The sequence below is a fragment of the Mauremys reevesii genome, linkage group 9 (assembly GCF_016161935.1).
Source record: "Mauremys reevesii isolate NIE-2019 linkage group 9, ASM1616193v1, whole genome shotgun sequence".
Lineage (NCBI taxonomy): Eukaryota > Metazoa > Chordata > Testudines > Geoemydidae > Mauremys > Mauremys reevesii.
The window spans coordinates 50,188,551-50,214,076 of NC_052631.1; the positions used below are offsets into that span (position 1 = coordinate 50,188,551).

Below are 25,526 nucleotides of genomic sequence, written 5' to 3' on the forward strand. Positions count from 1 at the left end.
GCAACCTCTATGTGCCCTTGAAACCCAGCCTGTCCACCCAGTCTGCGGAACCCCCTCTCTCTGTCCCACTCCTCTGCCACCCCCTTTCTGCATTCTGCCTCTTGCACCGCTTGGGAGCCCTGAGACCACTTATGAAGTGTGAGAGCTGGTGATAGGAGGGGCATGGGGCACACCGCCGGCGGGGCTGGGATAAAGATGATGGGCAAGATTGGAAGCAGAAAGTAATGGGGTGAAGCAAAGTGGGACACAAACTCCAGCTGTCTCTCCAGACTCTAGTTGGAGCAGGCAGCCCTGATCCTGGGGGTGTGAAAAGGGCCTTTGAATGGGCTAGGAAACCTCTGTGCAGGGAATTGCACAAATCTTCACTGCTTAATGATTGGTAGGATTCAGACTAGCAGAGCAAACCTGCTCCAGGGGTGTTTTCTGGGCTATAGACACTCTCTATGCAGATAAAAGGAAGGAGGTTTTGCTTTAAACAGAGAGATGTGGGAGTATTTCAGCTACTGCTGATAGTTTAAGCAAGGACCAGTATGCATGTGTTTGCACATCTAGAGGGATCAGATCCCCTTGCCCTGTGTAATTATACAGATGCACTTCGGGGAAGTGGGGCAGCATAAACACATCTATGTTGCCTGCTAGAGAAAACCCTAATCACTTGTAATGGCCTGTTTTGCCTACAGCCATAACTCTCTCTCTGTTACACATATGTAAGTGTGTTCAGACACTAGTGCCTTCAAAGAAGATGAGCAATTCTCATTCTCTCCACATCGAATGTCTACAGGGCACAGCCAGAGGGGCCTTGGGTGGTTTATGATAAAGCACAACACTGGAAAATTCACAAATCAACTGTGTGCAGGGCATCAACATTGGTCTCCCTCCTGCATCCGTGAGCTAACTGGTACCTGGAACTAGCCGATAGCCCCTTACCTGCACCGCATGCCCCACAGGCAGGGTGTTGGGGCTCAAGCTATGCCATTTACTTCTCCCCACTCCCCATTCCCCACCCTGCAGCTGAGCTGCATTAGCAGGAGACTTGTGAAAGGGTTCTCGGGTCGGGAAATACCACTCTGCTTTCGAGCCACATTCCCAGCATTACACAGCAGCTGTTTATTTTTTACCCAGGTTTGTATGTGCACCCCTTGCCCCGCCTCCTTGTCTAAAGGGCAGAAATCAGCTGCCAGGCTATTTTAGGCAAACCTGACGAAAAAAGTCAACTCTGAACTGTGGTGGCTATATTTAGCCGGAACCTCTCCGTCCGGGATTCAGACTCTATTTGGAAACCCTGTGCCTTGGTGCGCAGCCAAATGTTTCCTTGTTATAAAGTCATCCCTCAGCATATGGCAAATGTTTCTTGTCCCTTGCTGTGTTTTATGAGTAGCCGTGGCTGCTGAGCTAGCCTAGGCAGCCCAACAGCAGGGATTTTGATGCTGAAACTGGCTGGCAGCAGACAGTGATTCACCACTGAGACCCGGAGAGCCTTTCATAAAAACAGCTTTTTTTTTAAAGCCATTGAGTCTGGTAACTGCCTTTCCCCCTTGCTTCCATCTGTCAATTGACAGACGCAGCCATGCCCAGTAACTCCACAAAGAACAGTCTTCCTCTAGATAGTCACTGATTTTCCATGTCTCTCCTTTTGTAAGAATCAATCAGAGACCAAGTGGCAGTGAGGGAAGATTGTGCCCTCACTGAGGGATCGGAGAAGCTCCTTCCTAGGTCCTTCTCACTCAGACTGTAAGGCCAGCAGGGACCATCATGATCATCTAGTCTGACCTGCTGCACATTGCAGGCCACAGAACCGCACCCACCCACTCCTGTAATAGACCCTTAACCTCTGGCTGAGCTACTGAAGTCCTCAAATCATGGTTTAAACTAAGACTCCAAGTTACAGAGAATCCACCATTTATACGTGTTTCAACCTGCAAGTGACCCATCCCCCATGCTGCAGAGGAAGACGAAAGGGTCTTGGCCAATCTGTCCCAGGGGAAAATTCCTTCCTGACCCTAAATATGGCAATCAATTAGACCGTGAGCATGTGGCCAAGATCCACCAGCCAGACACCTGGGAAAGAATTCTTTGTAGTAACTCAGAACCCTTCCCATCTAGTGCCTCATCACTGGCCACTGGGGCTATTTGCTGCTAGCAGTCACAGATTAGCTACATGCCATTGTAGGCAGTCTCATCATCCCATCCCTCCATAAACCTTTCATATGAAGCAGGATTAAAATCTCTCTCTTTCACATTTCAGTGCCTAAACTGAGTCCCGAGATTTGACACAATTACCATTTGGAGGACAGTTTAATTTCCAGTGACATTGCTGGGATACAATCAGCACTAACTGTGAGAGAAAACAATTAAAAATCATTCATTTTTTAAATACGGCCTGGCTGCCTGACTTCCATTTCCCTCCCTGTTGCTAACTAGTCACCACCACAAGCTGAAAACTGTTATGTTCATGACATACAAACAGAGACATTGAATAAAAACATTAAAATGCTCTAGCTAAAAAATTGCAATGTAATACTATTTTATTTCTTAGAATTCAGAACCTCACACACAAGAACCCCAAAACAGAGCAAGACAAAGCAGGCTGCTCCTGAAAACACAGAGGCACTGCTCACTGTACCTTATTCTTGGCTGGCTCGCTGCAGACTGATTGTGGCTAGACTCAGATCCCACACCCCCCTACAGATCTGCCTGGCCTGCAAGCAGGACCTGGAAAAATATCTTGAGCATTTCAAGTGATAGTTTACAATTTTAATACCATTTCCAATACACCCCCAAAACCACAGCACACATGCACACCACAAACTGAAAACCGCACGCATTGCCACCGCGTCTCAGACCGGCCATTTCAAAAGTGTTGCAATTAAACAGAAAAAGCTTCCCCCTTTAATCATTGTACATACTGCCAGCCTTCCTCCCCGACTCTGCTCCTCACACAGACCCCCACTGTCCTTGCTCCTGAACCCTGCTACCAGTCCCCCCAGGTAGCTGCAATCCTGATCCAGCGGCTGCATTTCTTTGGCTGGCTGTTCTGAATGCAGGCTCCTTGTGTGGGTGACCTTACTCACTGTGAGTAGCCCCTTCCTCTCTGAGTAGTCCCTTTTATTTCACTGGGGCTGCTTGTGAAGCAAGGTGCCACTGCTGTGCAATGTGAGTAAGGGCGGCAGAAGCTGGCCCATAGCCAGCAGGCCAGCCCTTGTCCATAGAATTCTCTCCCTTCCCCTGCAGTGCCTTGTTTCCTTGCCCAGGTTCCTTGGGGTGGGGATGGGGGTGAACGGGGCTCCCCACCAGGAGCCTGAGGCCCTGCAAGGGGTCATTGGAGAGGGGCTCCACTATGGCAAACCATGGACGGTTCAGAGGGACTGTGACCCCACTGCACTGCTGAGATCCCAGCTGTGTTTGACAGCCATCTGGCTGTGTCTTTCTGTTGGGACATGGGGGTTGGGGAGCAGGCAGAGAGGGAGAAGCTTGGTTGACACATACAGCTGGATCTCAGCAATGCAGGTGGTTTCTCTGGCTGACCAACCTCCAGATTTTTGCTGGTGAGTTCTCATCTAATGAAGCCCAGCAGGACTGAGGCTGGGGCTATCGCTGCTGATGCTTATCGGGCTGACAGAATCTTGGGGCAGGGAGTCGCGTCTTTTGCTCTTTGCACAGCAATTCTATCTGATGTACCCACCTAGGCACGGCTGGGTCCCAAGTAATCATGTTTGCTAGCTACACAAACACGCCGGGCCCAAGCTACGCCCACTCACTGCTCTGCCTGGTTTCTGGTGGCTTCCAAAGAGAACACGGTGAGCCCCGCAAGAGGGCTCGCACTTCCAGGGAGTGCAATGGGGAGATAGATAACTAGAGTCCAAGGCCGTCAGAACAGCCAGTCAAGCCAACACAGACCCCCAGCTCAGTAAGGCAGCTTGGGAGGTACAGAGCATGGGATGGGACAGTCGGGGAGCCAAGGTGCGTGTGGCTCAGGGATCAGGGCTCCATGCTGTCTCCCCATCCTGCTGCCTCCTCAGCTCCCCTATGGCATCCCTCCGCCCTAGCCCCTCTGGCCCCTGCTCTGTTACATTTCTACTTTATAAGGGAGCTGGTGTGAGAGCCGAAAAGACATTGCCACAGCGGGGATCCAAGAGGAGGAGCACTAGCGTGTGCACACTCCCTCCCCCTTCCACTACTTTTCCCCTTCTCCATTCTCCCCTGTCCTGCTTCCTACTCCTGGAGTCATGCCAGCTGTGCTGTATCTGGCCTGCCCAGGGAAACTGGCCAATTCCCCTTGGTCCCCTGCTCAGGAAAAGAGTCATCTGCCTGAAAAGCAAAGCCAACCGTACCAAAGCCAGTTCATTTTGCCCGTAAAAAGCCAATGACTGTGATTAGCTCCTGGAGGGTGAAGCAAACAGACCAGGAAAGGGAAGACTAGAAAGGTGCTGTGCCACAGATGCTGGGGGAAGACAGAGGAGATTGTGGGGAACAGGAGAAAACCTCCAGAGTAGGAGGCAGAATTTTTGGCAGACTTGTCCTGTGTGAGTTGGGGCTGCACAAGACACAGAAGGACTGGCCCCTACCCCAAGGAGCTTCCAGAAATAGGCAAAAAAACAGCCCCTACCATGTTCTCTGGCACTGGGAAGGTTGGCAGCCCTTTCTTTAGAAGCCAAGCGTTGTGTCCCTCACAAAATTAGCAGACAGGAGTGCTGATATTTTGTTTCCTGTTCTTATTCTGTGTTTCCTTTTGCCACATTTAAGCTTCTGTAACGACTAGTAATGTTATTAGTAAAGCCCATGTCCAAAGGGCTTTTTGTATACATTTACACACATCCTCACACCATCCTGGCAAGGGAAGATGGGGAAACTGAGGCAGGGACATTACAGGCCAGAATTTCAAAAGAGCTCTGCACCCATTTAGGGACCTGTGTGATGAGCCCAGGCTTTCAAGAGTGCTCAGCCCCCCGCAGCTCCCATTGTTGTCATACTGAGCACCCACTGAGTGACTCACCCAAGGCCAGGCACTATCCGTATCAAAGTCAGGATTTGAACCCAGGGCTCTTGACTTCCAGTCTCATGCCCTAATCATTAGGCCTCACTGCCGCTATTGCAAAACATTTCTTAGGTGTAATTGGAAGAATAATATGGGTCTATACTGTGTTAAAAGTCTTAAAAACTATTATTACAAATGTATTTCAGAGGGTACCCATGGACAGGGAGCGTTTTGCAGCACACAGACTTCCAGAATTCTGTCCAGAAAACTGGACTCCCATTTCACATTAAGGGAGAGGAAAGACAGAGAAGAAGGAAAAGCTTGAACCTGAAATTCTTCAGTGGCAGGAGGGTTAGGCCTGGCTCCTATAAAGCAGTGTTTCTCACCAATTGCAGTGGGGTGATATGCAGCATGTGTATGGTTACTAATAATAAATAGCCCATGGGTATTGTACCTCACACAGATACAAATACAGCTGGGGAAGGCTCTGTAAACCCACTGAAAAGCTTTTGTTTAATTTATAGGGCTTGAGCTATTTTTAGCCTGAAGCTCCTTAGGACTTTATCTGCCACTGCTGCTGCAAAGGGAACAGCTGGGGGTAATTTAATTATGTGTGTGTAAAGCAGGTTCTGGCACTTCCAGCTACCTTGTGAACTACTTTACCAGGGGAAAGAACCAACAAAATAGAGATACAGAAGGAAGAAGCTAAAGCAACGTAGACTGGATAAGAGTTCAAGCCAATAGTATAAAGTGGTGTATGTGCTTACCTGACCATTTTCCTTCTCTGGGTAATAAGCTCTATAGCCCCATTGCACTGGGTCTTCAGTCCACTTGCAGTTTGGAGCAGAACCAGACCGGTCAGTCACTTGCAGGAAGGGGCGAGGCCCAGACCCTGAATTCCCAGCCAGTCAGAGAGAACTTCCACAGCAAATGGCATATCCTGCATGGCCCATGGACCATCAGGGAATGAGCTTCCAAAATGACTCCAGGCAGGCAATTATGGAATGAAATCCTCAGTGCTCCTGAACTGAACTAAAAGCTGCCCTGGGGCCCAGCCAATCTGCCCATTGTGGACTGCGTCTGGGAACCTTATTACTCAGAGAAAGGAAATGCTAAGGTAAACTTGGATACTTTTTCCTGTTCTCTCTCACACTAAGAGCCACTGCTCCATGACAGTGGATTTTAATAGCATTGTGTATCCGGGTAGGTGGAAAACTCTACAACGATATAGAGATGAACTCCACGCTCTGTTCCTTGGGATCACAGATTAGAGCACTTGCCTCCCAAAGAGAATGGCCGTGAAGGACTGGGTGTTCAGTTCGGGGGATCAGTGACCATGTGGCCACTTCATAGAGGCATTTGCTTTATCGGCCCATGAAGCAGGCTCTACTGCCCTCAGCCTGGATGCATTCTGATGGGGGTCCCCCTCTTGTTGAGGGGTAGGACTCTACCCTGTGCTCCTTGAAGGGGTGGACTTGCAGACTTCCTGCCCCTTTGATGCTGGGTGGCAAAACATGAAGAGAGGGGTTGATTTGTGGGACGGGCTGGTGCACTGAATATTAGTCTGGGGGCTGGATCTCTCCATGGAGCCACTTTGTCCCCAAGAAGAGTGTAGTTCTGTGTTCCCAAAGAGAGTATGCTCCCAGCCCAGTGCTCTCTGGGAGGGCTAGGGACAAAGTTAATAGAGAGCAGGGCACAGACACCTCTGTCAAGGGCTTGATCCAGCAAAGCACAACTACCCCATTGTCCCACTGCCTTTAATGAGGCTATTCATATGGCTTATCTTAATCACATGATTAAGTGCTTTGCTGGATTGAGGCTGGAGGCCTCAGCAACTGCAGGGCGAAGCCCAGTTCTCCATCTATAAAATGGGGATTACTGAGGGTATAATTCCTTGATTGATAAGTTGTCAGATGACCAGGCTCAATTAGTTTATTAATTAAAGACAGATGAGTGCAATACAGATTGGGAATGTATTAGCCTATCTAGCGAGCAGGTTTGCAGAGGTTATGCTGTTATTCTGTTTCACATTATGAGCTCAGTTTTGCTCCTGTTTTGTAGATTCGAAGACCAGATGGGACCATTGTGATCAACTAGCCTGACCCCCTGTATAACACAGGCCAGAGACCTGCCCCACAATCATTCCTAGAGCAGAACTTTAGAAACAAACATCTAGTCTTGATTTAAAAATTATCCATGATGGGGAATCCACCAAGACCTTGCTAAATTGTTCCAATGATTAATTACTCTCACAGTTAAAAATATACACCTTATTTCCAGTCTGAATTTGTCTGACTTCAGCTTCCAGCCATTGGGTTGTGTTAGATGTTTCTCTGCTAAACTGAAGAGCCCATTAGCAAATATTTGTTCCCCATGTAGGTACTTATAGACTAATCAAGTCACCCCTTAACCTTCTCTTTGTTAAGCTAAATAGATAGACTCCAGGAGCTCAACCATGATCAAGGCAGGTTTTCTAATCCTTTAGTCATTCTCATGGCACTTCTTTGAATCCTCTCCAATTTATCAACATCCTTCTTAAATTGTGGACACCAGAACTGGACACAGCAATGGTCACCCTAGTGCCAAGTACAGAGGTAAAATACCCTCTCTACTCCTACTTGAGAGTCCCTCCCCTGGTTATGTACCCTGGGATTACATTCATTTTTTTGGCCACAACATCACACTGGGGACTCGCGTTCAGCTGGTTATGTACTGTGATGGGGCAAGGCCAGATGGCTACAGTAAAGTAGTGAGGAACAGGTATAAACAAATCCCTGGTACCATGGTAACCAAATGGCAGTTGCTCCAGGTTAATCAAGACACCTGGGGCCAATTAAGATCCTTCTAGAAGGCAGTGGAGATAGCTACATTGATTGGGACACCTGAAGCCAATCAAGGGCTGGCTGGAACTAGTTAAAAGCCTCCCAGTTAGTCAGTGAGGTGTGCCTGTGAGGGGCTGGGAGCAAGAGGTGCAAGGAGTTGAGAGGGTGTGCTGCTGGAAGACTGAGGAGTACAAGCATTATCAGACACCAGGATGAAGGTCCTGTGGTGAGGCTAAAGAAGGTGTTTGGAGGAGGCCATAGGGAAGTATCCCAGGGAGTTGTAGCTGTCATGCAGCTGTTCCAGGAGGCACTATAGACAGCTGCAATCCACAGGGCCCTGGGCTGGAACTCGGAGTAGAGGGCGGGCCCGGGTTCCCCCTAAACCTCCCAACTCCTGATCAGACACAGGAGGAGTTGACCCAGACTGTGAGTTCCACCAGAGGGGAAGAGCACTGAGGTGAGCAAATCCACCAAGGTAGAGGAGGAACTTTGTCACAGCGCCATGTTCATTTTATATCTTTCTAGTTTTTTAATTAAAATGGTGTGCAGTACCAAGTCAAACGCCTTACAGAAGTCTAAGTATACTACATCAACACTATTACTTTTATCAACCAAACATTTTTAATTTCATTTTTTTAAAAAGATATTAAGTTAGTTTGACAGGACCTATTTTCCATAAGCCCATATTGATTTGCATTAATTATATTCCCTTCCTTTAGTTCTTTATTAATTGAATCCTATATCAGTCGCTCTATTATCTTGCCTGGGATTGATGTCAGGCTGACAGGTCTATAATTACCCGGGTCATCCCATTTACATTTTTTTTTTAAATCACACAACAGTAGCTTTCTTCTAGTCTTCTGGAACTTCCCCAGTACTCCAAGACTTGCTGAAAATCAGCATTAATGGTCCAGTAAGCTCCTGAGCCAGCTCTTTTAAAACTCTTGGATTCAAGTTATCTGGACTTACTGATTTAAAAATGTTTAACTTTAGTAGCTTCTGTTTAACATCCTCCAAAGATACTCATGGAATGGAAAGTATTATCATCACCATATGATAAGACTACAGTATCTGTTTCCCCCCCAAATACAGAACAGAAATATTTATTGAACATTTCTGCCTTTTTGGTTTTAATATTGATAATTCTACCATTTTTATTTATTAATGGACCAATACCATTGTCAGGATTCTTTTTGTTCCTAATATATTTAAAAACCTCCTTCTTGTTGTCCTTAACTCTGCTGGCCATAGATTTTTCCTTGTGTGTCTTGGCTTCCCTTATCAATTTTCTATAATTTCTAACTTCTGATTTATATTCATTACTATTAACTTTCCCTTTCTTCCATTTGTTATGTATTTTACAACTATCTTCACTTCCACTCTAAACCAGGTTGGTTTTTTGCACTGACTTCTTCCTCACTTGTGAGATTGTGGCCTGTGACAGGGTCTGCTTACCCTGCACTAGCTTAGACAGGGTTAAGCCCATGGTATTGACAGCGGAATGCCCGCCTCCCTGGCCAGACTTGGCATGCTCCAAGTGCTCTAGTAGTATAAAGGGAAGGAGACCAGCTCATTCTGGGTGGGAGGCTGCAGGGGAAGGACCTGCCTAGGAAGCTCCTGCAGAGGGCTTGCCACAGCCTCTGACTGCACTGGGAATCGAAGCTGTCCATGGCCCACCTGCACCCCAGCGACTGGAGGAAACCCTGGAGACGACTGGCCCTGCTGAACACAGAGGAACTGACATCTAATGGGAAACCCCAACACAGACTCTGGTAGGAAGTGACCCAGGGAGAGTGATGGAGTGGTACCTCCCACACTGGGAAACTCAGCGTGTTTCGGTAGGACCCCCCCACTGAGTCAGTGGCAAGCTGCTATGCCACTGTTAGGGCCCTGGGTTGGGGCCCGCTGGAGTTGGGTGGGCCTGGGCCCCCCTACTGGGGCTACCACACCCCATAAGGGGCACCCCAACACTATAGAGTCTGGCCACTAGGCCACGCAAGGGTGGCTCCATAGACTCTGGCTGCTAGGCCATGCTGCCCTGCACCAAAGGGCTGCTTTAGAGACTGTGATTGATAGGCAACACTGCTCTGGCCCTAGGGGTGTGGACCATCACACGTGGTGGAGAATGCGGGCACCACCCGGGACCTGCTGAAAGGTCCATTGGAGGGAATATAGACAACAGGAGCCCCACCGCTGTCCAGGTTGGATACAGAGAAGTTTCTAAAGTGGATGCTGGAGAATCAGCAAGAGCAGGCGGCCCAACAGCGACAACAACAGGCTCACATGATGCAGCAGATGGCCAGCCAGCAGCAGTTACAGATGACCCAGGACCAGGAACAACAGCAGCAGCTCCTTCGAGAGTTGGCTGCCCAACAACAATTACAACAGGAACGCCTAGTCCAACAAGTGGCAACTGTACTGCACCCGCCAGGAGTCCCAGCCCCCACACCCATGGGAGCGGGATCTGGAGAAGCTTTGGTGGAGCTGCTGATTTGCCTCACTAAGATGGGACCAGGCGACGACCCTGAGGCATTCCTGGTCATGTTCGAGCGGGTCGCCACCGTTGCTTGGTGGCCCCCAGAACACTGGGCCACCATGTTAGCCCCTTATTTGATGGGACAGGCGCAGACTGCCTACTGCAACCTTGATCCTCAGGAGGCCTTGGAGTACCCCAGGGTGAAAGCGGCCATTTTAGACCAGATCGGCATTAGCCCTGAAATGTACCACCAGCACCCCTGTAAAGAACAGTACCCCCCTGGGGCCCAACCTCAGGCCGTGGCCCAATGGGTACGGGATCTCTGTTGGAGATGGTTGGATCCAGAAGGCTTGACTGGGCCCCAGGTGGTGGATATGGTGGCACTCAAACAGTTCACCCAGATCCTCCTGGCAGGAGGAAAAGCATGGGTGCAACATCACTGATTGGCAACCTTGTCAGCAACAGTGGGCCTGATAGAGGACTACTTGGCAGCTGAGGCACCTCCACGGAGATCCAGAAACCTGAGCTGGAGAGACGGGCCAGATAAGGGAAGCCCTCGGGGAGTGGAGGCTCAAGAACCTCCTTCCAACACCCGCTCCACACCCACTAAGCCTCCCAGCCCCAAACCCAGGCACAGATTCACTCGGACTCTGATTTGAAAGGAATGGCCCCCACAAGGGGGGGTGGAGGCCGCCAAGGGAAGGCCCTGGACCCTTGGAAGGCCGGAATCGCTGCTGGGAGTCCGGACAAGAGGGACATTTTCAGCGGGAGCGCCTGTTCACGGATTGCAACTATGGGCAAGTGTGGGTTGCCGGCCACAGAGCCCGGAAAAGGGGGCCAGGAAAGTTAGTGGTCCCCGTGTGGGTCGAAGGGACCCCCAAGAATGCTCTTGTGGACTCGGGATGCAGTCAGACCCCCTTACGGGAGGGGCTGGTCCCAGACCTTAGACTCTCAGGGGAGAAGATACACCTACAGTGTGTCCATGGGGACATCGGCCCTTATCCCACAGCCTGGGTGAGGATTCAGATTGGCCAGCGGGAGGAAGTCCTCCACGTGGGCGTGGCCCCCAGATTGGCCTACCCCGTGGTGCTGGGGCAAGACTGGCCAGAATTTAGGCAGGTCCTCCAGCAGTATCAACCACCCGCTCCACAAATGGAAGGGGCTACGTCTCCAGGGAGGGGACTGCTTGGACACACATCAGAGGCAGGCGGGGAAGGCACCTGCCAATGCCCAACATCTGTCCGTGGAAAATGCGCAGATAGAGCTGAAGCAGGCTATTGACTTCATGAAGGAGCAGAGAGAAGACCCGCCCCTGAGTAGGGCCTGGGAGCAGGCCACCGGCCCCGGCCCTGGAGAGGACACACCTCTGAGACCTCTGTAGGGGCCTCGGTTTGAGATCCAGCTCATTCTGGGTGGGAGGCCGCAGGGGAAGGATCTGCCTGGGAAGCTCCTGCAGAGGGCCAGCCACAGCCTCGGACTGCACCAGGAATTGAAGTTGTCCACGGCCTGCCTGCACCCCGGCAACTGGAGGAAACCCTGGAGATGACTGGCCCTGCCGAACACAGAAGACCCGACATCTCATGGGGAAACCCCAGCACCGACTCTGGTAGGAAGTGACCCAGGGAGGGTGACGGAGTGGTACCTCCCACATGGGGAAACTCAGCGTGTTTCGGTAGGCTTCCCCCCACTGAGCCAGTGGCAAGCCACTATGCCACTGTTAGGGCCCTGGGTTGGGGCCCGCTGGAGTCAGGTGGGCCCTGGCCCCACACCCCATAAGGGGCACCCCAACACTATAGACTCTGGCCACTAGGCCACGCTGCCCTGCACCAAAGGTCTGCTTTATCGACTCCGGCTGTTAGGCCCCACTGTTCTGCACTGAAGGGTGGCGCTACAGACTCTGGCCACTAGGCCACACTGCCCTGCGCCAAAGGGCTGCTTTATAAATTCTGTCCACTTGGCCACGCTGCCCTGCACTGAAGGGCTGCTTTTTTTAGACTGTGACCGATAGGCCACGCTGCCCTCACCCTAGGGGCGTGGACCATCACGTGGCCTTTTAGGTATCTAATAAGGTGTTTTTAAATGATTCCCAGTTATCATTCCCATTTTTCTGATTAAATTTTCTCCTAGCTGATTTGGCTCTTAATTATTTTTAGCTTAGGAAGCTGGCCCTACTCAAATACCAAGCATATATATAACTAGTCTGTACTTTATTCTACTTTTCTCCTTATAAATTGATCAAGTCATGGTCACTTGTACCTGAACTACCATTAATCTTTAGTTCTGTGATCAGTTCCTTTTTATCTCTTAGGACAAGATCTAATATAGAATTCCCCTGTGTTGGCTGCAACACTTCTTGATTTAGGAAATTACCTATAATGTTTTATAAATTCCAAAGATGTTCTAGGACTAGCAACATGAAACCTCCAGCATACATCACTCAAATTGAAGTCCCCCATGATCACACAGGTTTCCCCCGCCCCCCTTACATATTATAGACAGGTGTATAAGTATCTGGTCATCCTGTTTTCCCCAGCGTGATTTGGTCTGTAGAAGACACCAGCTAATACCCCTTCTTATGCTTTATCTGTTAGGACAGTGGTCCATAACCATTCAAGATCATTTTCTTCTGAGTTATCAACGCCTCGGAAACAAGTAATGCCATTGTTGACATAGAGTGCGACTCTCCCTCCCCTTTTGCCCACTCAATCCTTCCTAAATAGGTTATAACCATTGATTTTAACATTCCAATTGTGTGAATCATCCCACAGGGTTTCAGTAATACCAACCAGATCCAATTTATGCTCATAAATGAACAATTCCAATTCCTCGTTTGCTCCTAGCATTCGTATATAGGCAATTGAAGAATTTCCTCTCCTTCGTGTCCTTTGGTTCCTTGATTATTTTTGTTTTCAACATCTAGATTTGTGAGTGCTCATATCTTCCCTCTTTTTACTCTGCCCTTTTGCTGTTAGTTTAACTCCCTCCTGACTCCTCTAGCCAGCCTGTCCCCAAGGAGATTGGTCCCCCTTCTACAGAGGTGGAGGCCATCCAAGCCATACAGCCCCCGCCTTTCCCCATAGAAGGCGGACCAATGTTCCACAAAACCAAACCTTACACTACTTACCTAGCCAGTGGGTCACTTCCAGAATCTTCTTCCGTCTTCCTTTGCTCATGGGACAGGAAGGCTCTCAGAGAAGATTGCTTGGACGTTCTTATTCTTCTTCAACACACTTCTGAGTTAACTGAAGTCATCTACTACCTGTGAGGTATCCCGCAGTGCAGTGTCATTAGTGCTGATATGAACGAACACCATTGGATCCTTGCCCACAGACTTCAGAAACCAATCCAATTGTAGAGTGATGTCTTGTGTCTTAGCTCTGGGAAGGCAGCACACTGTCCTGCTGTCCACCAGTCCCTTGCAGAATGTTCTTTTGATTCTTCTGAATAAAACATCTCCAACAAGGATTGTCTGTCTTCCTGGGATGTTTGAAGAATTCTTTGCAGTAAGCTTGATTTTTTTTTTTCTTATAGATTGGGCTGAGCATCTATCCACATGTCTGTCCCGTACATCTCTGTTCTCTTGGACCTGCTGGCTCTTGAGAGGTATCTTCCATAGTTTTCATGTTGAGGACCTGGTATCAGTCGTAAACTTCTAGCTGTGTGGAATTCCTCCTGCCTCTCTTCTCTCTGGTGGCCACAGCCTGTCCATCCTCATCTGCCTCCAACCGTGCGGAATGCCACTGTGGCCTCTTGCCTCTGATGGTTATTTATATTCCTCTTGTTTTCAACAGACAAAAAAATTCTGCCGATTCCACAGCCTTTACACACCTGTTCTTATCTAGTGTGACAGACCCAGACCAGTGGTGTACAGGAGTCTGGTAGAAGGCAAATATACTGGCCACTGGCTGAATAGTTTGCTGTTCCCCGAGTGACCAGAGCAGGGGCTGCTCTAGAGCAATCAGGAACTTGCTAGAACCAGTTAAGACAAGCAAGCTGATTGAGACACCTGGAGCCAATTAAGAACTTACTAGAATCAATTATGGCAGGCAGGCTTATCAGGACACCTGGTTTAAAATGGACCTCCCATCAGTTTGGGGGTGGGGGGGCGCACAAGGAGGAGGGAGTGAGAAGGGGTGCGCTGCTGGAGAACTGAAGAGTATACGTGTGATCAGGCTCCAGGAGGAAGGTCCTGCAGTGAGAATAAAGAAGGTGCTGGGGGAAGGCCATGGGGAAGTAGCCCAGGGAGTTGTATCAGCTGTGTGACAGCTACAGGTGACATTGTAGACAGCTGCTATCCACAGGCCTTGGGCTGGAACCTGGTGTAGAAGGTGGGCCCAGGTTTCCCCCATCCCCCCCCCCCCCACAACTCCTGATTGGACACAAGAGGCGTTGACCTGGTCTGTGAGAAACACCAGAAGGGAAGGTCTAATTTGGAAAAGGATCTGGCCTGTCCCTGACCCACTAGGAGGGACACAGAGACTGCGGGGATTGTTCTCCATTTCCCCCAGACTGGCCAGTGATGAGGTTAGCTGAGTGAACGGCAGGTTTGAGCCTTTAGCAAAAACAGCCAAACTGAGGGCTGCCGTGAACCTCTGAGGTGAACAAATCCTCCAAAAAGCCACAGGACCCACCAAGGCAGAGGAGGAACTTTGTTACACTAGGTTTTGTACGTAACATTCCAGACGTCAGTAGATTGTAGATGTCTGCACTGACTGTACCTAGCACACAATTTACATTTGGCAAATCTCAACAGAAATCATTTTGTTTCTGACAAATTCCACACACAAAAAACCATGGGTTACAACAGTTTAACTAGTAGCAGATTTCCACAGTAGAGCGTAGCATGTATACAAGACATTCTGGAAATAGATGCTGTTGGCTACCAGGGTGACAATCCTTCCTTTTCCTCACCCACCGTATGTCATGTCATCTTAGGCTGTGAGCTCCTCAGGTCAGGGACTGTCTCGCATTGGAAGTGTTCAGTGCCCAGCTCAGTGAGTGTTGTAACACAAGCCATAGCATGGCAAGGGTTGGAGGCATAGGTGCCAACTCCATGGGTGTTCCTGGGCTGGAGCACCCATGGGAAAAAAATTGTGGGTGCTCAGCACCCATTAGCCACAGCTGATTGGTGGCTGGGGTTGGGGGAGGGCTTGGGGCAGGGCCCTCAGTGAGGGGGAGGGGCGGACAGAGGGAGAGGGTGGAGAGAGGGCAGGGCCTCAGAGCCGGGGGGTTACATCCCCAGGGAAAAATAAAACTCAGCGCCAATGGTTGGAGGCACTTTAAAAATAAAACAATTTTACTACTGGACTTTTCTCTGGGCTTTCCTAAAGCCACATTAACTCCTTGGTGTCTGATGTGGAGTTTTACTGTATCAGGCCTCAACCGCAGGGCCTGGCAGCCACTCACCCTAGTCTGATGGCAGAGCTGGGGCCTGCAGTATTAACGCGTTCATAGCTGGAGCTGTCACAGCATCCTATGCACAGCACTTGGTTATCGGGGTGGCACCGCCAGTGTCAAAAGGTTTCGTGGGGGGAGAAGGAGATTCCTCCAATGTAATTAGCCCTGATCATCAGTTCTGTTTTGTTGCAGTGCAGCAATAGAGCCCTGTCTTCCATGTCGTCTTGTTGCTGCAGCCATTTAAAAATAGCCTGGCCAGTCCCCAGAAGGGAAGGGAAGATCACAGGCTTTTTCCAGAGAAATGCCACATCCCAACGCATCCGGCTGTGTTTGGTGACGGTTTTATTTGTCAGGAAACCCTGCCTGTCTTCTGCCTCTTGTGTGAAAGTGAAAGAACCCATCTGCTTTGGGCAGAGGAGAGACCGTTGCCATCTTTCAGCCCCAGCCATACTTGAGATGGACGTCATTAAACCCCCCCTCTGCCCAGGTTAGTGAGCCAAGCTTGGCGCTGGGCTCCTGGCCTTCTTTGGTTGAAATGATTGAATGCAGCATGGAGCTCCTAGAAAATGCTTTGTTTAGAAAAACAAGCTCTCTGCGAGGCTGGGAACTCCTCCAGCAGCTTGGAAATTCCCCCTTTCCGAGCTGACTAAGGAGAGGCACTGAGGTGAAATGACAGGCCAGAAGCCCGCGCGCTGGAGGAGAGGAGCAGTCGCAACATCCGGTTCCCCCTCCACCACCTCCCTGCTCAGATCATGCGCCAGGGCCAGAAAAGTTATGCAAAGCCGGCCCTGGGTACCAGACTCGCCATGGGCTATGATTTGGAAACAAAAGTGCTGCAGGGCTGTGAGACACCTGGCTGTCTGGGTCCTTCCTCGTGCTCCTGTTTATCAGGGACAGCCTTTTTGTTCCATGCCCATACGGCCCCTAGCATGGTGAGGCCCTGGTTCATGCCTGGGGCTCTGAAAACCAAGAACGACTGTTCCTGTCTCCCACCGCAAACAACAGCAAATCTGCAAACCTGTCCGAATGCCCCATCCCAGGGTACGTGCTCCAGCCTGTGCTCTCCAAGGAGCCTGGCTGTGCTCAGCACAAATTGGGAAGGTGGTGGGGGAAAAAGAGGCTTAATGACACCTGCATGTGCTCTTGGGTGCCAGCCCAGCCCCAGCCTGGGGTGCTCTGTTTTACGCTGGCTGCCAAGGGCCCAGGGCTGCTCCAGCAGCCAGGGGAGTAGCACGGAGCTGTAGCCCAAAGCCACCAGTGGATTCCCTGCACACTAGGTGTCATCCCCAGAGCAGGTAACTGGGTTTAAGGCTGCTTTGCATTGAAAGGCAAGTGAAACCCATAACAGTGGGAATTTCTCCAGTTTAAACAGCAGATGGGAAGCCTTCCACCGAGCAATGTCAAGAGTCAATTGCTCTCCTGGCTCCTTCCAGCCTGTTCTTTCATTTGTGAGACAAGAACTGTCTCTCTCTTTGCATATCCCCAAACCACTCACCTTGCCACGTCCTGCCCAAACACAGAACTTCTAAACAAGGGCTTCTGCACTAGTCCCACCTTTCAGAACTACTATTGGCTGGCCTGGCCAGGAGGCAAAGGTGTAAAAGCAGCAGCTGCCCCTCTTGTGTGCACAGCTGAACTTGGTTAGAATCATAGAATCTCAGGGTTGGAAGGGACCTCAGGAGGTCATCTAGTCCAACCCCCTGCTCAAGGCAGGACCAAACCCAACTAAATCATCCCAGCCAGGGCTTTGTCAAGCCTGACCTTAAAAACCTCTAAGGAAGGAGATTCCACCACCTCCCTAGGTAACCCATTCCAGTTCTTCACCACCCTACTAGTGAAAAAGTTTTTCCTAATGTCCAACCTAAACCTCCCCCTCTGCAACTTGAGACCATTACTCCTTGTTCTGTCATCTTCTACCACTGAGAACAGTCTAGATCCATCCTCTTTGGAACCCCCTTTCAGGTAGTTGAAAGCAGCTATCAAATCCCCCCTCATTCGTCTCTTCTGCAGGCTAAACAATCTCGGTTCCCTCAGCCTCTCCTCATAAGTCATGTGCTCCAGCCCCCTAATCATTTTTGTTGCCCTCCGCTGGACTCTCTCCAATTTATCCACATCCTTCTTGTAGTGTGGGGCCCAAAACTGGACACAGTACTCCAAATGAGGCCTCACTAGTGCTGAATAGAGGGGAATGATCACGTCCCTCAATCTGCTGGAAATGCCCCTACTTATATAACCCAAAATGCCATTAGCCTTCTTGGAAACAAGGGCACACTGTTGACTCATATTCAGCTTTTCGTCCACCGTAACCCCTAGGTCCTTTTCTGCAGAACTGCTGCCCAGCCATTCGGTCCCTAGTCTGTAACAGTGCATGGGATTCTTCGTGCAGGACTCTGCACTTGTCCTTGTTGAACCTCATCATATTTCTTTTGGCCCAATCCTCTAATTTGTCTAGGTCCCTCTGTAACCTATCCCTACCCTCCACCGTATCAACCACTCCTCCCAGTTTAGTGTCATCTGCAAACTTGCTAAGGGTGCAGTCCACACCATCCTCCAGATCGTTAATGAAGATATTGAACAAAACCGGCCCTAGCACCGACCCTTGGGGCACACCACTTGATACCGGCTGCCAACTAGACATGGAACCATTGATCACTACCCGTTGAGCCCGACCATCTAGCCAGTTTTCTATCCACCTTACCGTCCATTCATCCAGCCCAGACTTCTTTAACTTGCTGGCAAGAATACAGTGGGAGACTGTATCAAAAGCTTTGCTAAAGTCCAGAAATAGCACATCCACTGCTTTCCCCTCATCCACAGAGCCGGTTATCTCATCATAGAAGGCAATTAGGTTAGTCAGGCATGACTTGCCCTTGGTGAATCCATGCTGACTGTTCCTGATCACTTTTCCCTCCTTTAAGTGGTTCAGAATTGATTCCTTGAGGACCTGTTCCATGATTTTTCCAGGGACTGAGGTGAGACTGACTGGCCTGTAGTTCCCTGGATCTTCCTTCTTCCCTTTTTTAAAGATGGGCACTACATTAGCTTTTTTCCAGTCATCCGGGACCTCCCCCGATCGCCATGATTTTTCAAAGATAATGGCCAATGGCTCTGCAATCTCATCGGCCAACTCCTTTAGCACCCTCGGATGCAGTGCATCCGGCCCCATGGACTTGTGCTCGTCCAGCTTTTCTAAATAGTCCCAAACTACTACTTTCTCCACAGAGAGCTGATCACCTCCTCCCCATACCGTGCTGCAGAGTGCAGCTGTCTGGGAGCTGACCTTGTCTGTGAAGACAGAGGCAAAAAAAGCATTGAGTACACTAGCTTTCTCCACATCCTCTGTCACTAGGTTCCCTCCCTCATTCAGCAAGGGGCCTTCACTTTCCTTGACTTTCTTCTTGTTGCTAACATACCTGAAGAAACCCTTCTTGTTACTCCTAACATCTCCGGCTAGCTGCAACTCCAAGTGTGATTTGGCCTTCCTAATTTCACTCCTGCATACCTGAGCAATGCTTTTATACTCCTCCCTGGTTATTTGTCCAATCTTCCACTTCTTGTAAGCTGTTTTTTTGAGTTTAAGACAAGTAAGGATTTCACTGTTAAGCCAAGCTGGTCGTCTGCCATATTTACTTTTCTTCCTACACATCGGGATGGTTTGTTCCTGCAACCTCAATAAGGATTCTTTAAAATACAGCCAGCTTTCCTCGAGGGTAATAGAGGGTATAATCACATTACAAGCATGAGTCGTGTATGTGCTAGGTGGTTAAAAGCACATCAGGAGCAGGTGTTACAGATGCTTATAAACCCCGTTTCGAGCTACCTGTTAGTCTCTAACAACTGATTCCTCATTAATTAAAACATTTATTAACCTTTTAAAAACTATTTAGCAGTGGAACCATAGTATAAAGTGTGACCATAGAACCTCCCCCAGATTCTGAGCTGGTCCTTTACCATGTACCCCAGCCATGAGATTTGTTTGTGATAGCGCCTGTTCCTAAAATATGCAGGATGAAGCTCAGAATCTTCACCGTAGCCACCAGCAGCCAGATCTCCTAATGCCAGCAGAGACTGACTCCCTGTTTGGTCCCACATAGCCTGGCTGGAGCAATGGGAGCAGAATCTTTTTGCATTGCTCCTGCCCATGAGATGCCTGCTTCTGGCTGCAGTGACCCTGACACGGAGCCAGCTGCAGAAACCACCTGCACCTCTCTCTCTGCAGCTGAGTCCCAGCACAAAGAGCCAAGTTTCCAGAGAGTCCGTTGTGGGGCTGCTGTCAGTGTGTGTTTAATCATAAAATGAAGTTAATTGGGTGACTAAAGACACTTCATTTCCAGCAGACGTATTTGATGAAGGCCAGGCCATGACTTAGCAACTAGGCAGCTCAAACATCCATTAAGGAATATGGAGAACTCCAAGGAATCCTTGCAACATGCAGCCAGAGCAACCCACAGAACAGGCCTTGAGCACCTTCGATCGGGGAACAAAGCTGTTTGTTTTACCACGAATTGCAGCCTGGTGGTGGCAACCTGTGAAAGGGGAAAGGAGCTAAATTTGTAGAAGTTATTCCTGGAGCATTGTTCAGCTCCCTCTTCCTGTGCAACCACCCAGCTCTCTACCCCTCTTCTGTAATCTGCCAGCAAGGCAGCAGTAGCAGAACAAGCTGCTGCCTTCTCATGCCCCCTCCTTATCCCACTACAGTTATCGTCAGTGCTTAAATTGTGTGTGTTGGGGTGGGAGGTCACAAGGAGTCACAAAGCCAGCAAATGAAGTGTTTTTAAAATCAAGTGGGGTCACCAAGGGGTTCTCTTTAAGTACCGCTTTACTGACGCTGCTGCTCCCAGATTATGGTAGACCTGCCCCCCACCACACACTTTTTTCAGACCACTTTAAACACTGGTTATCAAAGGTTATCCCTTCTCAGATCTTAGAACCACATCTCTACTAGTGCTCTCCAGCTGACCAGATAATGCCCTGGTTATCCCAGGTCACTTCCTGCAAAACAAAGCAGAAGGGCTGTGAAGTGCCAGCCGATGGGATAACAGCAATGACAATGGGACAAACTGCCTAGGGAAGTTGTGGCAGCTCCTTCACTGGAGGTTTTCAAAAGGAGGCTGGAGCCATCTGTCTTGGATGGGTCAGACCCAACAAATCCTGCGTCTTGGCAGGGGGTCAGACTAGCTGACCCTTGTGGTCCATTCTTACCCCATGGTTCTATGATTCTATGAATAATCGGACACACCATTGTGATCATTCTCCTAGACGTGATTCTGTATCGAGGACCTCGTGCACACTGCCCTGCAGCTTATAGGGGCAGAATTCAAGTGGTTTGTGGAACCTTCCCTCTGAATTTCCAGGCTTTGTTTAAAATATTCCCTTTTTGAAAGCAAACTCTCTGTTCGGGTACGCCCTGTTTCTGTTGATTTTGATATGTCTTCAACCTTAGCACTGTATTAATATTTGTCTAGGGTACGTCTACGCAGCCAAAAAAAAAAAAAGCTTCTGGCAGCGAGTCTCAGCGCCCCGGTCAACTGACTTCGGCTTGTAGGGCTCACACTCCAGCTACAAATGGCAGTATGGACGTTCAGACTCAGGGCTGGAGCCCGGGCTTTGAAACCAAGTGAGGGGAGAACCTGGGCTCCAACCCCAAACTAAATGTCCAAAATGTTATTTTTAGCACCACAGTGTGAGGGCCCCCCCAAGCCTGAGTCTGTTGACCAGGCTGTGGCACTCACAGCCATGCAGGTGTTTTGCTGTGTAGACAAATCCCTCGTTTAAATTCCTAACGCAGTGTTAAAATCTAGAGGTTGTTTTGTTCGGAAGTAGGCCACTGATTAATTCTGGAGCGGAAGCAGAAAGCAAGAGGGTAAGGAAGTTCCAAGGGAGAAACCTCCTCTTCCCGTTTTACTAATGGTGAGTATCTATAGAGCTTATTTCAACCATTAACTACCCAATCCTCTCACCAGCCCTGGGAGCTAGGTAGGGAAGGGTTATTACCAAAAGTCTTGGATCCGGTAAAATTAAGGCTGCAGGCCTGCAGCTATGGTTTGAGGCCTACTGCCTGTCTGGAGTGGAAGAGGTTTGTTTTTCTAAACTCACTGATGTCCAATGCTTTTGAATATTTATATTTGCTAGACTTGCCTAGTATAGTCAGAGATTTTCACTTTGTTAAATAAAATCACAAGAAATGACATACCCTGGGGAGCAGCAAGAGATTCGCTCTGTAATGTGGTCACACTCGGCTAAATAGAGCAATCCAGTGATTCTGTTCCCGCAGAATGTTTCTCTAAACAAAAGCTCCCTGTTGTAATGATGCTTGCATGGTCTCTGATATTTACATGGCTTGTAAATCCGCTAAAGCTTCCTAAACAAAGATCTAGTTTTAAAAAAGAAATGCAGAATTAACCTTGCACTTCTCAGACCAGGCATCCAAGCTACCTTCGCTCTGCCTGGGGAGATGCTGGGCTGCATTTGTTGCAGGAACCGTATCAAAGAGGTGCCCTTCAGATATACACACATCTCTGATGCCAGGTGTGATGGTCTGTCACCAAACTCTCTTTCCGTGCAAGTGCTGTGCTAGCATCAGCCAAGCCTCTGGAGTTTATCTATGGAGTGAAATTAGGTCTATGTCTCATGGCCTTTGGACAATTGGCTGCCACACAAAATCATAAAGCTCGATGCCCTGAGCTGCTGAATGGAGGAATGCTGTGAACGCAACTGCATTACACATGCTGCCTGCCTGTGCATAGGGCAAGGCTGCCTGGAAAGTCTTAACAGCCCTCCAGTTCAGACTGAGGGCTCCTTATGAAAGGGATGATCAGACCACGTCCTGCAAACAGAGTCCTAGGCATGGGTGAGCTTTACGTCCAACCCCATTGTGGGGAACCAGAAAGGGAGTCAGAGGGTCGCCCATAGGAGGCATGCATTACCTGTGTTAATCTGAGCCAAGTGTAATTCTGTGGGCATATTAATGATAGAAAGGCAAGGGAGGTGTTTATGTGATTCGTAAAAATCTACAGAATCATAATGTCAATGGTGTCACCATCTGCGGAGTGTCAGGGGACTCGCAGTCTTCCCCCCTCCCGCCCCCCTGGTCCTACGGCTCCCAGCTCTAAGTCTCCTGGTTGAGGGGAATTTTGATAATACAGTGTCATCGGAAATGGATCGAGCTGGGCATCATTTGAAAGTGCTTTCTCCCCTGGACACAATGCTACCAAACATGACAATTCCTGAACAGTTTTGAGAAATGTTTAAAAATAAACATTTTTAGCTATACTTTAACTCAGAGACGCATTGCTTACATATAAAAGACACTGATCTTTGGTAATCCTAGGGAAGTTAGCCTTGACATGGAGAACTGAACACATTATTCATCAAAGTCATCATCAGTGTTGCCTCTCTCTAGGGCGCACCACTAGACACACTGTCACACTGATCTTCATCAGCGCTGCACTTCCACGTCTCTGTACAAGGCAGGCTACTGGCCAAACACTTGCAGGTTGGTAAGCAGCTGGTCTTTGCACACAAGCATTTGATTAGCTGAAGGATTGATTCAGGAACGCAGAGTATTTCACATGCAACTGGTGTGATCAGTCCATCCTCCAAGACCCATCCGTGCCTGATAGAGGCAGGTAGTTTTGGATATGCTTGATCATTCCAGAGCTATTCCATTGCTCGGTAATTTGCTCTCTTGATGGCAGGTATAAATGTAGTCTTTGTCGGCAGCAATCTTTCTTCATTTGTCTGCTTCTTGGAAAACTTCCACCAATGTAGCTCTGAATATTGGTCTTGAAAAGATAAACGTGGGGTATGAATGTCTCTAGTCCATTTATGACCTCATCAGTGACTGTCTCAGCTGTTCTGAGCACCTTCAGAGTGAGGAGAGAGTCTTCAGAGGCTGAATCAAATGCTTCCAGTAAGATAATTTGGTCTTTCCAGCCAGCTTCCAGTAGTGTCACATCCTGAAAGGTTTCAGAGTAGCAGCCGTGTTAGTCTGTATCTGCAAAACGAACAGGAGTACTTGTGGCACCTTAGAGACTAACAAATTTATTACAACATAAGCTTTCGTGAGCTACAGCTCACTTCTTCGGACGCATAGAATGGAACACACAGACAGGAGATATTTATACATACAGAGAACATGCATACCAACAGGAAGAGTCTAATCAATTGAGATGAGCTATCATCAGCAGGAGAAAAAAAAGCTTTTGAAGTGATAATTGAGATGACCCATAGAAGGTGTGAGGAGAACTGAACATAGGGAAATAGATTCAATTAGTGTAATGACCCAACCATTCCCAGTCTCTGTTTAAATCTAAGTTAATTGTATCTAATTTGCATATTAATTCGAGTTCAGCAGTCTCTCTTTGGAATCTGTTTTTGAAGTTTTTTTGTTGCAAAATTGCCACCTTCAAGTCTGTCACTGAGTGGTTAGAGAGGTTGAAGTGTTCTCCCACTGGTTTTTGAATGTTATGATTCCTGATGTCAGATTTGTGTCCATTTATTCTTTTGCGTAGAGACTGTCCGGTTTGGCCAATGTACATGGCAGAGGGGCATTGCTGGCACATGATGGCATATATCACGTTGGTAGATGTGCAGGTGAACGAGCCCCTGATGGCGTGGCTGATGTGATTAGGTCCTATGATGGTGTCACTTGAATAGATATGTGGACAGAGCTGGCATCGGGCTTTGTTGCAAGGATAGGTTCCTGGGTTAATGTTTATGTTGTATGGTGTGTGGTTGCTGGTGAGTATTTGCTTCAGGTTGGGAGGCTGTCTGTAAACGAGGACTGGCCTGTCTGGCAGTGTGGTGGCATTTAATGGTCCAAGTGATGGGAACAACCCTCTGAGCGATACATAACGATTCTGTTCCCCGGCAGCAGCCACAAAAACAGAATCTTGCGGAAGATTTGAGTAGTGTTTCTGTGATGGGGTTCACCCCATGCCAGCCCTGAAGGGGTTAAAGTGGCTCAGAAGGGGACAATTAGCCTTATCAGCTGCTGCTGGAGGAGACTCAGGCTTGACTGATAAATTACTAATTGCTGATAAAGCCCCAGTTGGGGGAGAAGTTGGGTAAGGTACAAAGCCAGGAAGTTTGCAGCAGAAGGGGGCTGCAGGGAGACAGTCTATAGTGGCTCTCTGGGCACAGAGAGGTGGATAGGTGAAAATCAACCCAGGGGTGAGCAAAAGTCCTAGGATCTCATCCCTGCAGGAAGTCTTTGCCCAGAGGTGTTGCTGGGAAGGAAGCCTGTGGTAGGCAGAGTAGGAAGAAGCTCAGGGAAATAGCAGAGAGGGTTGCGACTATGTAGACCTTCTCCCCTGATTATAGGATCCCTGGGGTGAAAGCCGGAGTAGCGGGTGGGCCCAGGTTCCCCTACTAGCCACAGGGAAGTGGCGCAGGACTGGTGAAGGTGGCATCCAGACAACTGATCCAGTGAGACATCGATACTCTGGAAGGGGAAAACTATATAGTGACCTGGCTGGAGGGCTGGATCACAAAGAGAGAGCACCCAGAGTCCTGGAAGGCAGAGGGCCATGGGGTGAATGATGAGAGCTGATCCCCAGACCCAGCCACAAGTGGGACCCTTCACGACGAGTGAACCCCATCACATTCTCACAGAGAGCACTAGAACATCTGGGTCTTAAGCACGTCTCTGGGGCATTGGTGGCATGCAAGAGTATTTTAGTGTCAGCAGGAACGCCAAAGAAACTCCACTGAACAGTGTGAGGCAGAAGCTTCATGGTGCCATGTGACAACAACATTTTTTGAGCAATTCTTCATGTGCTGGAGCATTTTTCCTGTAAGGTATTTGGTTAACTCATCCATTGTATAAGTATGAGACAGTGTCTTCTTCATTGTG

General features: G+C 49.0%; 1 protein-coding gene and 1 long non-coding RNA gene across 2 annotated transcripts in view; one reads left to right on the forward strand and one right to left on the reverse strand.

The window, feature by feature from the left end:
- DGKG (diacylglycerol kinase gamma) overlaps window positions 1-5,893 on the reverse strand; it is a 193,108-nt gene extending 187,215 nt beyond the window's left edge. Inside the window, exon 1 of the mRNA XM_039488563.1 lies at window positions 5,743-5,893. The gene's annotated coding sequence lies outside the window, so the exon portion shown is untranslated. The remainder of the gene's footprint in view (window positions 1-5,742) is intronic.
- LOC120371986 lies at window positions 5,654-16,816 on the forward strand. Its single transcript, XR_005584679.1, has 3 exons — window positions 5,654-6,092; window positions 13,805-13,876; window positions 15,863-16,816. It is a non-coding gene; the product is annotated as an uncharacterized LOC120371986 (long non-coding RNA).
- Window positions 16,817-25,526: the final 8,710 nt, after the last annotated feature.